The following is a 16,749-nucleotide window of genomic DNA, read 5'->3' as shown; positions in this document are numbered from 1 at the left end:
TCGCTCACTCCTTCACTCCTGCACCAAAATCCCTTTTATACAAATTAATCTCTCAACCACACAAAATAACCAACATCCTCTCTCATTCTCAGCCACACAGATCAGTTCAACCTCATCCTTCATACTATAAACATATACTTCCACCACACTCGTTAATCATTTCACATTCTTGACAAACAAAGGTTAGTTTGCTTCTCCCTCTTAACTTTTCTGCTCTCAACCTTTGGCTAATCCAGTACACTCTTTCTCACCATACAGTCCTCACTGTTTCTCCTACTCCTCACATCAGGCTACACTCATTATCAGGCTAATCCCATCTCTTCTCTATCTCTGCACTCAAAAAGGTCTAGCAGAACCTCTTTTTCAACCTGTAGACACCCCAGCCTGCTAGAACTGGTTATCTCCAGGTTATTCCTTCAATCAAACAGGCCGCCCTAATCAAATGTAAATAACCTCATCTGATTTGGCTCCTATTCAACAGTCTCCTACCCTCTTCTTAAATTAGCCGCTTCCTGTCTCAACCTCTCCCCCGTCGTAAAAATAACTGTCATCACTTTACAACTGTCTTCTGCATCTTCACCTCTAACCTCTACTTCCCCTGCTCCTAACTACCTAGCTCCATTCCGTCTCCCTGTTTGCAGCTGTACAACTGCACACTCCTATCTTCACCTCTGTGACCTCTCTCCTGTTGCGTCCAGTCTCACTCCCTGCTTGGCCCCCCTCGGGCCGTTTACTGCTTAGTAAAGATAGCCCGGGTCACTCTTTATGAGTTCCCGTGACCTTCCCTAAATCGCTTTACCACATGACCCCCCTGAAATTCAACAAAAGGTAGTCATTACACACACAAATCATTTATAATAACTGCTAAAACACAATCTTACATCAAAACAGCTACTAAACAAACCCCCTGTCACTATTATCCCACTGTGACCCAAGGATTCTGTAATCAATAAAGATATAACATTCTAACAGTATTTCAACATAGCAAATGCAACAAAATACATATCAACAAGCCTACATCTAAAGACTTGCAGCAACATTATTCCAACAGCGTACCAAAATCAATGTATCCTATACAAGCATTTTTTTCAAGCTACATTTTCCAAGCACACAATTGTACATGTCACACAGATTAACACAATTACTTTTTTAACACAACATCATTTAAGTAATAAAATCACCACCTAAGCATATCCCACAGACTTAATGTATATATTTTGTTCCCATTTTTAAATGATACATTGACCCAGAGTAGTTAAATTGTGTGTCTAACTTGGTCACAGGTAAACGAAATCATTCTCTACTGATAGACACACTGCAATGTTTTGCAGTATAAACCCCAAATTGATTTCCTCCCCAATGACTATCTCCCATAATCTACAACATCACACATGTACACACTTGTTTTGTGCAGTGCACACAGTATTTCCCTTCTCAACCACTAGTCACTGATAAGGTTAGTTTTGTGAAATCCTAACCTATCACCGGCAACGTTCATCAACTCATCCCATTATTACTCCCAAACTGTGTATCATGTATGCAATAAAAGTTATGATGTATTTAAAACGGGGGACTCCATTTCTGGTCTGCCTCCCCTTAACAACTGTATGTTTTTATCCGTACTATTTTTAATCAACTACTCATTCCCCCCTGGTTAAAAATATACCTGTGTATCAAAGACAACAACACAACCTACTACACTCCGACAACGTCCACAACCTATCCTCAACTTCCTCCCTTAAACCAACCACTGATAAGTCACCTATCTCTACCCCGCGTACACATAAATACAATGCACAATATACAAATATAACCATAATACATAATATAGAATATCCTCTCACCCGTTATCCCTGTCCCCTGAGCGAATTACGAATTACGAATGCATTGATCCACGTTGTATCGCGCATGCGCAGTGGCCAACGTTGCTCCCCGGACGATGTATTCCGGCAAAGCATAACTACACACTGCCACGACATTCACAACATGCCACGTTCTCTACCCTTCCCCAAACATCATTCTCAAAACTCGAAACGTAACATGTCGCTCGCAAACGCCACACAACAACAGCACGCAAGCTAACTAGCTTAGCCAGCCTCCATGCGAGGTTCAAGGCCCTCACGGGAGCCGTGCCTTTCAAGATCCATTCATCCACGCAATTCGCTCAGTACCAATCAAAGCATAAACAACTCACATAAGCCTAAAATAACCAACTCTAAAAGAACAAACTAACGTAAAAGAATTTAAAAACATTCTCATATATCAACGCCGTTACACAGATCAACATTAATCATTCCTCCTACCCGTCTCTCCGCCTGGTCGCACGCGCCGTGAACGCTACACACTCTCCATTCAACACCATGACGTCATCCTCATGCGACTTCTTTCATTCACCATGACTAACCATGACGTCATCATCCTGCGACTTCTGTCATTCACGTTACTCTTGTACACAATTTCTATCGCATCATATACAACCACTAAAACGACCCCAATCACTGCAACAAACGCATCGACTCGCCTTCTAACAACAATTTCTCTCACAGCGTTTCGCAAATGTCTTCACAACGGCGCTCTAACATCTCTAGAATACCGCATCCTCTCCGCCAAGCTAAACCAGTTAGCTCCAACCTCCAATACGATTTGCTCCAGACTAGTATCGATCCGATCCACGTCAAAACGTAACAACCTTCGTCAAGCTTGCTACTGATCACACACAATTTACACAAATACACAAATACAAACAAACCGAGACATCGACCACATGGCGCAACACTATTAACCTTAGATTCTTGTGTAAGCCGACTTTTCATCTAAAAAAATTTCACGGAACATCCGCTAGTGTCTATTTCCTAAAAAACCCATATTTTCCTAATCTCCCGCATCAAACACAGTCCTCTGAGCGGCAAGCCCAGTCATATATTTAATAATAAAATTTCGTCCCACTAATAGGGTAAAGAATTCCCACGTTTACACTCTCATGTCTCCTTCAAATAATTTACCTATCCCTAACCTACATGCTTCAAGATGTCTGCACCTAAGCCATTTTTCTATCCCTAACCTACATGCTTCAAGACGTCTGCACCTAAGCCATTTTTCTATCCCTAACCTACATGCTTCAAGATGTCTGCACCTAAGCCATTTTTCTATCCCTAACCTACATGCTTCAAGATGTCTGCACCTAAGCCATTTTTCTATCCCTAACCTACATGCTTCAAGATGTCTGCACCTAAGCCATTTTGCTATCCCTAACCTACATGCTTCAAGATGTCTGCAACTAAGCCATTTTTCTATCCCTAACCTACATGCTTCAAGATGTCTGCACCTAAGCCATTTTGCTATCCCTAACCTACATGCTTCAAGATGTCTGCACCTAAGCCATTTTGCTATCCCTAACCTACATGCTTCAAGATGTCTGCACCTAAGCCATTTTGCTATCCCTAACCTACATGCTTCAAGATGTCTGCACCTAAGCCATTTTTCTATCCCTAACCTGTCCCTAAATTATGACTAATAACCACTCGTCGGGCCGCCGGCCTTATATAATCAACAAAAAATAAAAAAGTCCCATCCTCCTGCTCCCAATGGTATGCACAAATACGCTGCTCGTATTTCCTGTAATGCAACTCAAAATAAGCAGGTTCAGTTCTGGACATCCTAACCTAACATCACCACCAAGCAAACAATACACATATCCACCCTGGGTCCTACTGTGGCTATACACGACCATCAATATTCCTATTCACCCCATGTCTCTCTCATCCTCCAGACAGCCTCTCACTCTGTACTGCAAATTTCCACTTCCCGGTTCTTTTTCCGCATGCTCATTATGTGAACATATCAGAACGGGTCTTAAAAACGGCACCAACTGTTGTATATTCACAACATGAATATCCATTAATTACAGCACAGTAGTGAGGTTGTTAACTAGAGGAAGGGAAAGATCACAGTGTGATAGAAACAATGGTCCTCATCTGGGCTCCCAAATTTAGCCAGTAGAGAATAAGTTGTATACAGCCAGACAACCGGTAGCTATGGTCCAATATTCATTTAATTGCAGCGTGGGCCGAGATTGGAATAATGCATTGGTTACACACAGGACACTTCAAACATAATACATGATTTGTACAAAAGGATTTGATGCAGGTAAATCACAATAGCCCTCGTTGGCTTTTTACATCAAAAGACAGTATTGTACATACATTTTAGTCATGTTATGTTAATGAAATAAGACCATAGTACTCTCTGTCACCACATGATGAAACCTGGGCCTAAGATAGGCATCTTACTCTAGTTTATCACATTATTCCATATACAGTTTCTACTCACATAGGGACAAAGTAGACCATGGTCGTGGTGGTGGTGGAGACCAAACTCAGACCCCCTGTGGTAACGGTGTGTGGCGGGTGTCCTGAGCTGGCCTGGCCTTCCTCACCAAAACCCACTGTTTTATACTTATAGATTTCATGACCTCACTTTTCTTAACCTAGTTCCACCAATCACCAGTATCTAAACACAGGCAGTCCTCATTTGGTGTCTCCTGGTCGTATGTGTCTGTAACAGCCATGGGTAGCCCCCTCCTTTTTGGCCAGAGGGGGGGTTGGACTGTGGCCTCCTTTGAATGAATCAATCATTTTAACATTCCTTCTATATGGTTCTTCTTTGTAAGTTACTTTCTAATAGGTTACTATACTCTTGTTTTATTATTCCAACCTTGTTTTTCATTCTAAACTAATATAATGCAATTATATTTCCTGTGACCTCTAATCTTGGTTAGACAACTGTCTTTAGTGCTATATTGAGTCACCGTTTTTCTGTGGTGTGTGACTGAGTAAACAATGTCGTCATGAGAGAGGTGTCGCCTGGTGGTGTTCAACTGATGAGGTCTGGTGACTTCTGCCTTAATAGTGTTTGTGTTGAAAACACTAACCCAGTATATTCAGTGCGTCTTAGGTTAATACTATTCAATTCACAAGAGCCATCCCAAAACCCTGTCTACCAACTGACACTTTGTATTTTCTGACCACATTACTCTGGTCTCACAGAGGCATTTCCGTTTTTGGTCTCTCTGCTGTGCTCAACTGTCACATGTCTAGGTGTTCGGTTTCCTGGGGGGGTTTGGAATGGCTGCTTGTTCCATCACTCTGAGAGTCTATTGTGTGATGAACTATTTACCATCACTACAGATACTTTCAGTTTTCTGGGTTAATCTAACATTTTTGATTATGAAATCATGAAATTATGAAGTCAAGGTTACCACACCCCATCTTTCATATCCAAATGAGAGTATTCCTTCACGAGGGGATATGTGCATGTAATGTGCGATAGCGGCAGATTCATGTTCAAAGTCAGCTATACAGGCCAGTTGGTACTGTGCTGATTCCGCCGGACGTGGTAATGTCACCGTTGTGAAGCGGTGTTGACGTCTTGTTTTCTCTTTTCTCTTAAAAAGTGAGGAGGGTTCAGAACGGCGGCCTGTCTGGGTGAGTGTTATGTCATTGTTTACATGTTCATAGCTTACGGTTAGCCGGTCAGTGGCCTGGCGCGGGGTAGCTTAGCTTCTCGCGCGCCGCCGGGAGCTCGCTTCTGATCGCGTGCGTCGTTAGATCGGCGTCTCGCGAGCGGAAGCAATAGCACCCGAACGGTTGGAGCAGCCGTTAGCTTGATGCTATTCTGTTGAACGTGCTTTGATTTTAACATGTTTTACACTCTTGACCACGACGTCATCCTTGACAGGGGATGTTCGTCGACCCTGCCTGAGCCTAGACGGGGATTGCGTCAACAAAGAGGACTGTAGCGACTGGTGGAGCGGCGACGCTGCCCGGATCGAACAACACAGGACGGCTGTGTTCTACGGTGTCTTGTGACTGCACTTCGCTGATCTGCGTTCCGGGTAGGTACGGGGTTGGCCAGACCTCATAACACGTCTTCTGGTTTTACTTTGCTAAATGTATTGTGAATAACGGTGTTTTTTCCCAAAACGTGTGTTGTTGCAATGCATTTGGGATACGTTGCGGGTTGTGTGTGAGCTGTTTTTGTCACTGGCAGTTAGCTTCTCCGTGCAGATCGTGATGTATTGATCTGGTTGTTGTGTGAGAAACATCATGGTGTTTATGTGTACCGTGTACTCACTACTAAGGCAACTGACCTATGAAGCTATGCTTGGTGACAAGTGAGTAAAGGAATGTTCTTTCTCAGACTGTAATGACAATGAACAGTGAGTTCACACATTAACAGGTTTTCCTGTTTTAACTGGCCGTATTGAGGGTAAAATAGGAGGATTGTGTTTTCCCCCCCGGTTCCCTGGGGACTTTATCACCTCCTATCAGACATGTTGTGCATTAATTGTGTCTTTTGTGTGGTAGGGATACGATGTAACTCTTAGCTTGATTGCTGAGGTTGTGCTAAATCAGCTGGAGAAACTTATTTCCTAAAGGGAAATTGGTTTGGTTGCTGTCATGTGTGCTTAGCAAGGCCTGTGGTCGATACTAATCAAGAATGATGTATTCTCTCATTGTGAAAAAAAACGGCGTTCCTCTGTTGAGTGTTTTTGCCATTTTTTGTAGGTGATGATGGGTTGTGTGTGTCATGTGACCTACAACTGGGTTGTACTGGCCACAGAAGCACATGTGTATGTTGGACCGGGGTTCTTAGAGCCTTCTCTATTCTGTGTTTTTCCTTAGTAAAAATCAGATAGCAGGTTAGCTCATGCGCTGTGTGGAGCTGTGAAACGCTTCATAGAGCTGACTATGACTGTGTCATATTCTCTTTTTGTCGTTACGTCGTATCATGGGTGTGGGGTCGTAAAGGGGTGAACTGGTAACCTTTCCTCTCCCCATTGTTCTGTCGGTCAGGGGTACACCCCCTGTCCTTCAAGGTTCCCGTCACGTGGCGGTTCGGCACGTTACGGGGGGGGGGGGGGGGGGGGGGGGGAGGGAGTTCCTGGTCCCACGGCCTGGTATATTGGGCGTGTGCACCGCAGGAATTCCCCCGCCATAGAGTACGTCACCGTGCGCGTCTCTGTTGGTAGGACTTCCGTGTGCTGTTCAGGTCCATGTGATGGATCTGTTTTCAGGGGGGGTGGTCAGGGCTCCTCCTCACCAAGCGCCTATTCAGGCCTTCTGTGAGTTCGGACTCCTTCTTCCATGTGAGGAAGCCTCCATCAGAGTACAGAGCCTTCCTCCTCAGATTGTCAAAGTGAGTGGACCCTCTAGAAGGGTCCTTTTCTATTGTATGTATATTCGATTCAATTCGTTTATTGAGTGTGTATGGGTTCAGTGCCTCTTCCCCGGAGGCCCTAAAACCAGTTTTTTACATGGCTCGAGGTGCAATATATTCTTTTCAATCTGTACAGCTCGCGTGGGAAGTCTCTCTGGGGATCCCCGTCTCTTTCCTATGGGAGGGTGGTGGGATGTAAAAATGTGAACATTTTTTACCCCGGCTGTGTAGACTGGGATACATACTGTTGATGCTTCCTTCTTTCTATTCCAGAAGTGTTGGAGTTAGGGAGTGTCACACCCCTCTTGTCGTTCCCCTGGGCGCCTTGGGGATTCAATGACAGGTCTAAATAACCTGTTCATTGATGGGGGTGTGTCCCGACGCACGTATAGTGCTAGCTCGCTGTAAACAGGCGATTGACTGGCACGCCTTGGTTGCTTGTGGTTGAAACAGCGTTTTTATAAAGCAACTGAGATGGGGGTTTTTCCTCTTCCGACGACCACATCCCATGACCTGGGTGGGTTGTCGACGGATTCTCGTTCATGTCTGGGGGATGATGACGGGATGGATCTGAACATATGTAGTGGGGTCTCACGCCCTTGGGGTGGGCCACCAGGCGCGGTTCGTCCGAACGTCTGGGTGGCGCCTTCTTTTCATGTTAAGATCAACACGCATATCTGCCCTTCTCCTGGAGTAGGCATGTCGGCGTGGTTAGGGCACGGGACTGGTTCTGGTCACGCTGGTCCAGATCAGTTGAACCCGTTGTCCGCCGGGGATGCAGATCTGCTGTTCTGGTACCCTGAGGGACTTGGGCTTTTTTCAGGGGGAAAAATGCCAGGTCGGTCTGGGTGTCACAGGGTTAAGCGCTATGGAGACCCTGGTTGGGTATGTTTTTACTCAGCACTGTCGTCATGGCTTACAGCCATGCCATTCTGTACGCGCTCGATCTCGTCGGATCTCGGCCGCTACACAGGTTGGTCCTGGTTAGTACTTGGTTGGGAGACCGCCGGGGAATACCAGGTACGGTGTGCTTAGGGGCTGGTTCTCCATTATTTTTCGCTCCTCTCTCACGCATGGCGAAGAGGGGCCTGTGGGGGTGGTTTTTTGACCTCCTCTGGTGACCCTGTGCTTCCCGTACCGCCAGGCCCGGTCCGAAGTGATGTTTGCGACCCGTAGGCCTGGGTTAACCCTTTTTGGAAACTGAGACACTTGTACTGCGGTATAGCCGGTGTATACCCGCAGGTGTGTTTTGGAGTTTTTTCTTGAGGGGTTATAGGAACAACCACCGCATTGGGTAACACCGAGGTGGTTGATTCCCTGGTGTGTTGGAGCAGTGTCAACTCCCGGGTTCACCGTTTGAGGGTGCCCCTGCACGTTCATGACGTCTGCCAATCGTGTCAGCCTTCTCTGCCTCGACCCCTCTGGGTGGGGGTGGTTAAATGGAGGCTTGGTCATGCAACACCGCCAGCTTACGCTCCTTCCGCCGGGGCGGCTGTGTTCAGCTGTCCCCTCTGGCGCCTGTCTCGTCCGCAGTCTCCAGGCTAGGGTTAACAGCCTGTTGCCTGGTTTTTCCCCGGTGCGCTGCCTGCTTCCGTTGGTTAACCTTTTTTGTGTGCTTACGGCCATGCTGACTGCCTGTTCTGCAGGGTCAGTGTGCCAGGCGGTGTACTATTGGGGGGACGGGGCCCGCTCAGCTTGCGGCCATACCGACCTGAACACGCCCGATCTCGTCCGATCTCGGAAGCTGGGCAGGTTCTGGCCTGGTTGGTTCCGCCTGGGAATACCAGGTGCAGTAACTGAGGGGCCTTTGTCCGAATACGCTGGCGATGTGGGGGGCGGGGCACTACGTGCCCACCTGGTGGGGTCTTGATGCTGGCATCATGGACTTCTCCGGGCCCCCATTCTAGGGAGTCCAGTCCTTTTGGTGGGTCTGGGTCTTCCTTCGTGCTCCGCTGCTACGGCCTTGCCACGGGGTTGGGTTTGCCCTTGACCCCGTGATTCTGGGGGCAGTAACGAGGTTGTTCCTCCGTTCGTTCCCGGGTGGCATGCGGGTTGTGCGTGTGTGTAGTCGTGGGGTCAAGCCACGGTCTGCTCACCCTGTGCGTTGAGTTGCTTGAGTGCCTCTTCGCACGGTCGGGTCCGTCGCCCTCCCGTGACGTCCCTAATAGGGGGGCTACCCTCCATTAGGGGGGGTCGGGGGGGCTCGGCCCTCCCTGTTCTGATGGTTTTGGGGGGCTGTCAGCGGGGTGTATTTGTCAGCCAAGTGGCTCCGCTTGGCCTCCCTTGTGCAGTAGCGATGCCAAGCTAAGCCACTAACGATACAGAACGTTAGGTTATGACTATAACCAAGTTCTGTTAGTTAGGGGCGATGCTTGGCATCGGACGGCCGCTGCAGCCCTTGTCCTCACCTTGTGGTGAAAGCTTGGGAAGGAGGAGAGCAGGTGACCACACACCTGCTTATGAAGGTAAGCTGATGAGGGGTGTGGTCAGACTAATACTGGTATTAGAGGTACATTTGTGGTTTATTCAGTACGCGTGCACGTACGCGAGATAGTGCAGTAGCGATGCCAAGCATCGCCCCTAACTAACAGAACTTGGTTATAGTCATAACCTAACGTTAACGGTATATTTTTTTAATGATTTGTCACGGCGTAGTCGTTCTATATGAATTGAAAATGGGGGACCCTGATGTAAACAAGACAATCGTCTTTCTCAGGTCTGCATCCCCTTAACAATTGTGTGTATTGAGCCGTACTGTATTGTACCCATTCTGCAATCTGTTAAATAAAGTTTTCATTCATTCATTCATTCATTCATTCATTCATTCATTCATTCATTCATTCATTCATTCAGTCAATACTTCCATGCGTATAAATTGAGGAAGCGAGCGAGTCCGCGGCCGCTCGTTCAGCGGCAGGGCAGAGCAGTGGATAGGGGGGCGGGTCACGTGGGGGTCGCGGCCAATCAGAGGAACCAGGAAACCGAATTCCGTTGCGGAAAGGATACACGCGGCGGGGCCCCTCCAAAGCCCAGACCCCTGACGCTGAAAGATCGAGCCGCGCAGGTGGAAAGATGCGACTGCTGTTACCTCGAGTATCGGAGGGGACTCGTGCTATGTATGACTTAGTCCACATTGCAGCCGGCTTGTGGGAGGCATGAAACAGCGTTCAAAGACAGGAGAGGGTTGAATTGGATGATATGAAAATTGGGATGGGAGAAAAATAGAAAAAGTGGATAAAAAAAAAGAAGACTTAACTGTCTTAACATTAACACTATCAGTGCCAACCTTGTTTACCTTTTTACCGCGTTGAATGCCATCATCCACTTCAATGTTAGTCTAAAAACGCCTAATCTATGTTTTAAATTATGGCTATGTGTCTAATCTGCCCGTCGCTTATCAATTACTTGTTTGCAGTCAACATTGTCAAAACTGATTGTTTTTTAATCGGTTCATATCCTTTTTATAGCATTTCGAAAAGCTATTGTTCTCTTGAAAATTTGCGGAATATTGAAAGATTCCCCCATAAATGGCATTTATTGGAATATTCTCGAATACACTAGACACGTTGTCATTTGTCGGCCTATTTATGAATCGTTTTCAAATAAACGCTAGATTATCGATAGTATATGTGTACTTATGCACGCTATAGAGGCGGGCTGAAAAATCTATTCTCTCGTTTTCCTCAAGATCACACACACACACACACACACACACGGGACATGCTGTTATCTCAGTGAATACAGCTCCAATTACCCCAAGACTCGTAACATAGACTCCTTACCTTAGATCAGATGTTCTCCAAAAAGATTATTACAATTCCTGATTGCCATTCCAAATATCGATCGTGTTTATTGATTGATTATTGTCTGCTGTAAATATATATTCCAGGCTGCTTTCCGTCTCGCGATCAGATCCCTCATCATCAGACGGCTCGCCAGCATAATGGAGCCAGTTGGCTCCACCTCTACAGATCCCACAGGGATCTCCCAGTATAATCGACTGACCTGCAGTTACACAGGGATAGACGATAGGGGGCGTTTTTTTCTCCCATCGGAGCTCCTGGAGGGGCTGCTGTACCAACGGGATACTCGGTTGATGAAATATGAATTCAGATCGCTAATAAAAAAATCAAACGACAAATTACGTCGTCGGCACTCAACGGGGGGCATGATAAGACGACAAATCTCGTCGTCGGCATTCAAAGTGTTAAGACTAGAACAATCATAGAGGCACTAGTAGATGTCTCTTAATAATAATAATAATGCATTTTATTTATAAGGCGCCTTTCAAGACACTCAAGGTTGCCGTACAACAATTTAAAAAAACAGTTAATTAACAATCACAATACATTTAAAAAAATAAATAAAATCAGACATACGCCTGCCTAAACAGGTGGGTTTTGAGGTGGGTTTTGAATGGGATGATGGCGTCAATGTTCCTTTTTTGTATTTTATTTTTTTATTCTTTTTTAAACAAACATATAAACAAACATGACAACACACGATAAGATATACAAGCATTAATTGTCAGGGCACATCCAATGGGATCACCTTTTGGTTAGTTGTTTTATATAAGATATACCCATAATACCTGTTATCTAAAAAAAAAAACCTACATACATATGCTCAGCTCGAACCCCCCCCTCCCGGACCCCACCTTGAGAAGTACCTCCACTATCCCTCGCACCTAACCAGACACTACCATTATAAGCTAGCTTTTATTCTCTCCACCACTTCTAACCACATTTTGGATTCATTGAGACCCAGAATTCTTGCTGTAGATATTTCATGGTAAATTACATCGAGATATGTAAGAAACCAAACTTTACGGCACATTTTTTCCGGTTGAAACCAGCGTGATGCGATCAGCTTTTTGGCTACTGTGATACCCGATAAAACCAATCTCTTTAGCTGTGGATTCACTGCAAACTCAAAAACATCATTCAACAGCAATACCGAGGGGTGTACAGGTATATTCCAAGATACGAGTTTTGATATTTGTTGGGTCACATCTTTCCAGAATGCCTTAACTGGTGAGCAGTCCCAATACATGTGCATAAATGTCCCTTCGTCCCCATTTGTACATTGGGTGCATTTGGAATCTTGTTTGAGCCCCATTCGGCACAGTCTTATAGGAGTCAAGTATGTCCTGTGAATATAGTTAAGATTGATTTGTTGATGATCCGGGTTCCTTGATGTAAGTCGGACATTTGCCCAGGCTCCTTGCCAATCAAAGTCGTTTTCCAGGTCTGGTATATCCCTCCTCCAGACAGAGTCAAGTTGGAGGGTTTCATACGAGGACGTTAGTAATTGATGATAAAATTCTGAAACAAAACCTCTCGATGTCTCTCTTGAGTAGAAGAATTTGTGGTATCTGTGGTGTTCAATTGGTCTGTCTAATGGAACACCGTGAGACTTCAAACATAGCTCTAACTGTTTGTGAAAAAGCCATGTGGACTTGGTGAGATAAAATTTTTTGCGTATTTCTTTATCACTACAAAAACCCTGTTTGTTAAAAATATCCCCTAATGAGTGTATGCCTTGCTCTTCCCATATAGGGAATCTTATAGGTCGTTTTCCAATTAAGAGAGCATTGTTATTGAATAAGGGAGTATGATTGTGCCATTCTTGTGGGTTAGGATTTTTTTTTTGTGATTCACGCCATATCCGGATCGCATGAGTAATTATGGGGCCAAATTTTCGTTCACAGTGCTTGATTGGTAGTTTAGTGTATGCTATGTCCTTCAGTCTATGTGGGGCTACTATGTTTTCTTCTATTTTCCTCCAAGATGCTAATGCTTGGGAGTCAAACCATGTTGTCAATGGACTTAATGAGTACGCCTTAAAATATAGGAAAAAATCTGGAAATGCCATGCCACCATCTGCTTTATTTCTCTGTGCGGTGGATCTTTTTATACGTGGTGGTTTGTTATTCCAAATAAATTTTTATGTGGAGGAGTGTAATCTTTTCCAGTAACCCTCTGGAGGGGGTAACGGTAGCATTGAACAGAAGAAGTTGATTTTAGGTAGTACATCCATCTTAACTATTGATATCCGTGCTTGTACTGTGTTCTTAAGTTTTGCCCATCTATCGAGGTCGTCTTTGATTTTGTTTTGGATTTTTGTGTAGTTGTGCTTCACCGTTTGTCTTATGGTAGGGAATATTTCCACTCCCAAGCATCTGAAATGTTTTACCATCGGTATCTGTCCTGGGAGGGTTGTATCTTTTTTTGCAGGGGTGTTAAGTGGAAGGAAAGCCGACTTCGGCCAATTTATCTTAAATCCCGATAAATCACCAAAGTCCTCAATCAACTTGAGCAGATGAGGCAATGTGGTGTTGGGGTTTTTCATGAACAATATTACATCGTCCGCATATAAACAAATTTTTTGTTGTGTGCCCTTGATTACGATAGGTTCCATGGATTGGGATTGTCTTATATATTGTGCTAACGGTTCTAATGATAGATTGAACAGACCGGGACTAAGAGGACAACCCTGTCTGGCAGAGCGTGATACCGGAAATATTTCAGAGATGATTGTGCCTGTTATAATCATGGCCGATGGGTCTTTGTATAATACTTTAATCATATCGATGAATCCTTTTCCTAACCCCATCCTTTCTAGCACTGCCCACAGATACGACCATTCCAGCCTGTCAAAGGCCTTCATAGCATCCAGGGACAGCATCGCCTTAGGTATGGTGTCCTCTTTGTCGGCATCAAGTACGTGCAGTATACGTCTTATGTTCCCAGTGATCAGGCGGCCTCCTATGAAGCCAGTTTGGTCCGGGTGAACTAAAGACGTCATATGCTTTTGTAATCTGATGGCTAATACCTTAGAGTACAGTTTGATATCTGTTCCGAGGAGGCTTACAGGTCTATAACTACCGCACTCGTTGGGGTCTTTGTCTTTTTTAAGGAGGACTGTTATGAGTGCAATATTGTCGGTTTTATGGAAGTTCCCCTCCTTGACTGAGTATAAGATCATATTTAGTAATAAGGGGCCAATTATGTCCCAACAAGAAAGGTACATTTCTGATGGGAAACCGTCTCTTCCTGGAGCCTTACCACTTTTCATTGCGGTTATGGCCATCTTGAGTTCCTCTAGTGTGATCGGTATTTCTAGCGTCAATGTTCCTGATGTCGGGGGGGAGGGAGTTCCAGAGGCGGGGGGCAGAGCAGCTGAAGGATCTTGACCCCATGGTGGACAGACGGGCTGGGGGACGGTCAAGTTGATGGAGGAGGCAGACCTGAGGGACCGGGTGGGAATGTTGATGTGGAGGAGGTCGGACAGGTATGGAGGGGCGAGGTTGTGGATGGCCTTGAATGTATGGAGGAGGATCTTGTAGTCTATGCAGTGTTTTATGGGAAGCCAGTGTAGTTGGCGTAGGACGGGGGTGATGTGACTGATGACAGGGGTTCTGGTTATTATACGGGCAGCAGCGTTCTGGACCGGTTGGAGTTTATGGAGGAGTTTGTGGGGGAGACCAAAGAGAAGGGAGTTGCAATAATCCAAGCGGGAAGTGACGAGGGAGTGGACCAGGATTGCGGCGCTGTTGGGGGTGAGTGAAGGGCGGAGGCAGTTGATGTTGCGAAGGTGGAAGTAGGCGGACCGGATGATGTTATTGATGTGGGAATGGAATGATAGGGTGCAACGGTAGACTCGGTTGATGAAATATGAATTCAGATCGCTAATAATTTGTTACACTGATTGTTGTGAAGGGCCAGATTAACACTGAGAATCTACGTTTTATTATTTTATATAACTTGTATATTATTTATATATATAAGCTATATCCCTTTAAGCCTCCGTTTGAATCATAGCATTATTCGCTTTCCTCATTGGACAACGCCCTTGGCACTGGCGGCGCCAACAGTCGCGCCCCCCAGACAAGTTCAAAGACGAGTCTGGACAAGTTGAGACATGCCCTTGGCCAGCGCATTGATTCCGGACAAGAGATTTGGTCGCGCCCTAGAAAGCACTCTAAGTATATATTGTGGAAGGCGCAAGTGTGTGTGGACTTAACGTAATTAGTATCAGAACACGAGGTGAACCTAACAGCAGAACGATTGGACATGTGAGCAGTGGAACCTACCCGCGGTGTATCGTTACGGATAACTAGTAGCTCCTTAGATACGACCTTGATATTGTAGAACCATTGTTGGTGGATTATAGTGACTTGTGGAAACGTAGTACCGTGGAGAAGAGCATCGTTAATACCATTGTCGTTTGGATTTAACTACCCTGAAGATCTGCATCGGGCTAGCTTCGAGGACGAAGCTAGCTAGCTATCATCACTGCCGTCGGGCATTGGATTAAGAGCTATTACCCTGCTATCGAGCACTTGGATTACAAGGACCGGATCCGTATGAGACCCCCTTTCTTCAGTGACCAGCCGGAGTATCCGCCTATTCTTCAATCCTCTGGAGCTTACCACTCCGTGGGGGAAATCACCAGTCTCCAGCTATACCCTCGTTTGCCCCCCTATATCGCCATCTCACGCCATGCAGCGTTCCGGTCTAGTATCCTTAGCCTAGGAATTATTCATTCCCACTGACTTTGATACTCTGACATTCTAATATCATTCGCCATAAAAGAGCAACCAAATAATTCTCAGTTGTATATTTGACATTGATAATAAAATACTGTAAACGTTATCTCTTTGTCACCGTGCCGTCTATTGAGTGTCTGCCATATTTAACTGTACTGTCTGGCAAGTAATAATAATATGTAGTAGTGGTTTAATCTATCACAATCTTTAATATAGTCAGGGTTTTGTAACCCCTCAGTTACACTGATAATTTAAAGAGTCCCTATTATCTGCTTGTGACACACACGCAGCCCTTACATAAGAACAGTGATGCATTGCTCATGGGACGAGTTTGCACTCCGTGCAACCAAAGTTTTGTGAGCAGAAGTGCGTGCACGCACACGCACGGATGTGCACGCACGTGCACACAGGAATGCGCTGCACTCGACTGATGCGCCAACTCGCAGTACCCACCTGGCTACTTTGCATATCAATAGCGCTGGTCGTCAGGTGTTACATTCCATTCGTAGAGGCAATTAGTCACTGTTTTTAGTCTGTCCTTATGCGAGGGAACATTTTTGCGCATGCGCCTGGGAGCGCGCGTGCACGTGGCGTCATTAGCGTGCATGCAACCAGTGTTGATATGAGCATCGCAACACTGCATAAGAATGCTGTGAAAAAAAGTGTTGTGTATGTAATGTATTTTATTGTTCTTCAAATTGTGATAATTGTGCTCAACAGCATGGGATCCTATCTGTCCTGACTTCATGATACTTAATCATTCCTAATCCTTAACACATTGGGCGCCAATAACGTTGTACAACGTGTTTCAAGGTCATGCTAATTCTGCCAAACCACGGCGTACAACGTTATTGATATCATATTTAATTTTTTTTATTCATAATTCCCTCACCCAGCCTCGGCTGATACAGTGGGAGCCTGCACAACTCTGCAACGCTTCAATACTGCCGCCTGGTGGATGATCGGGCGAGTTACAACCG

This window comes from Notolepis coatsorum (genome assembly GCF_963971535.1).
Source record: "Notolepis coatsorum genome assembly, chromosome: 19".
NCBI classification, from domain to species: domain Eukaryota; kingdom Metazoa; phylum Chordata; class Actinopteri; order Aulopiformes; family Paralepididae; genus Notolepis; species Notolepis coatsorum.
Note: the sequence above shows the minus strand (reverse complement) of the source record.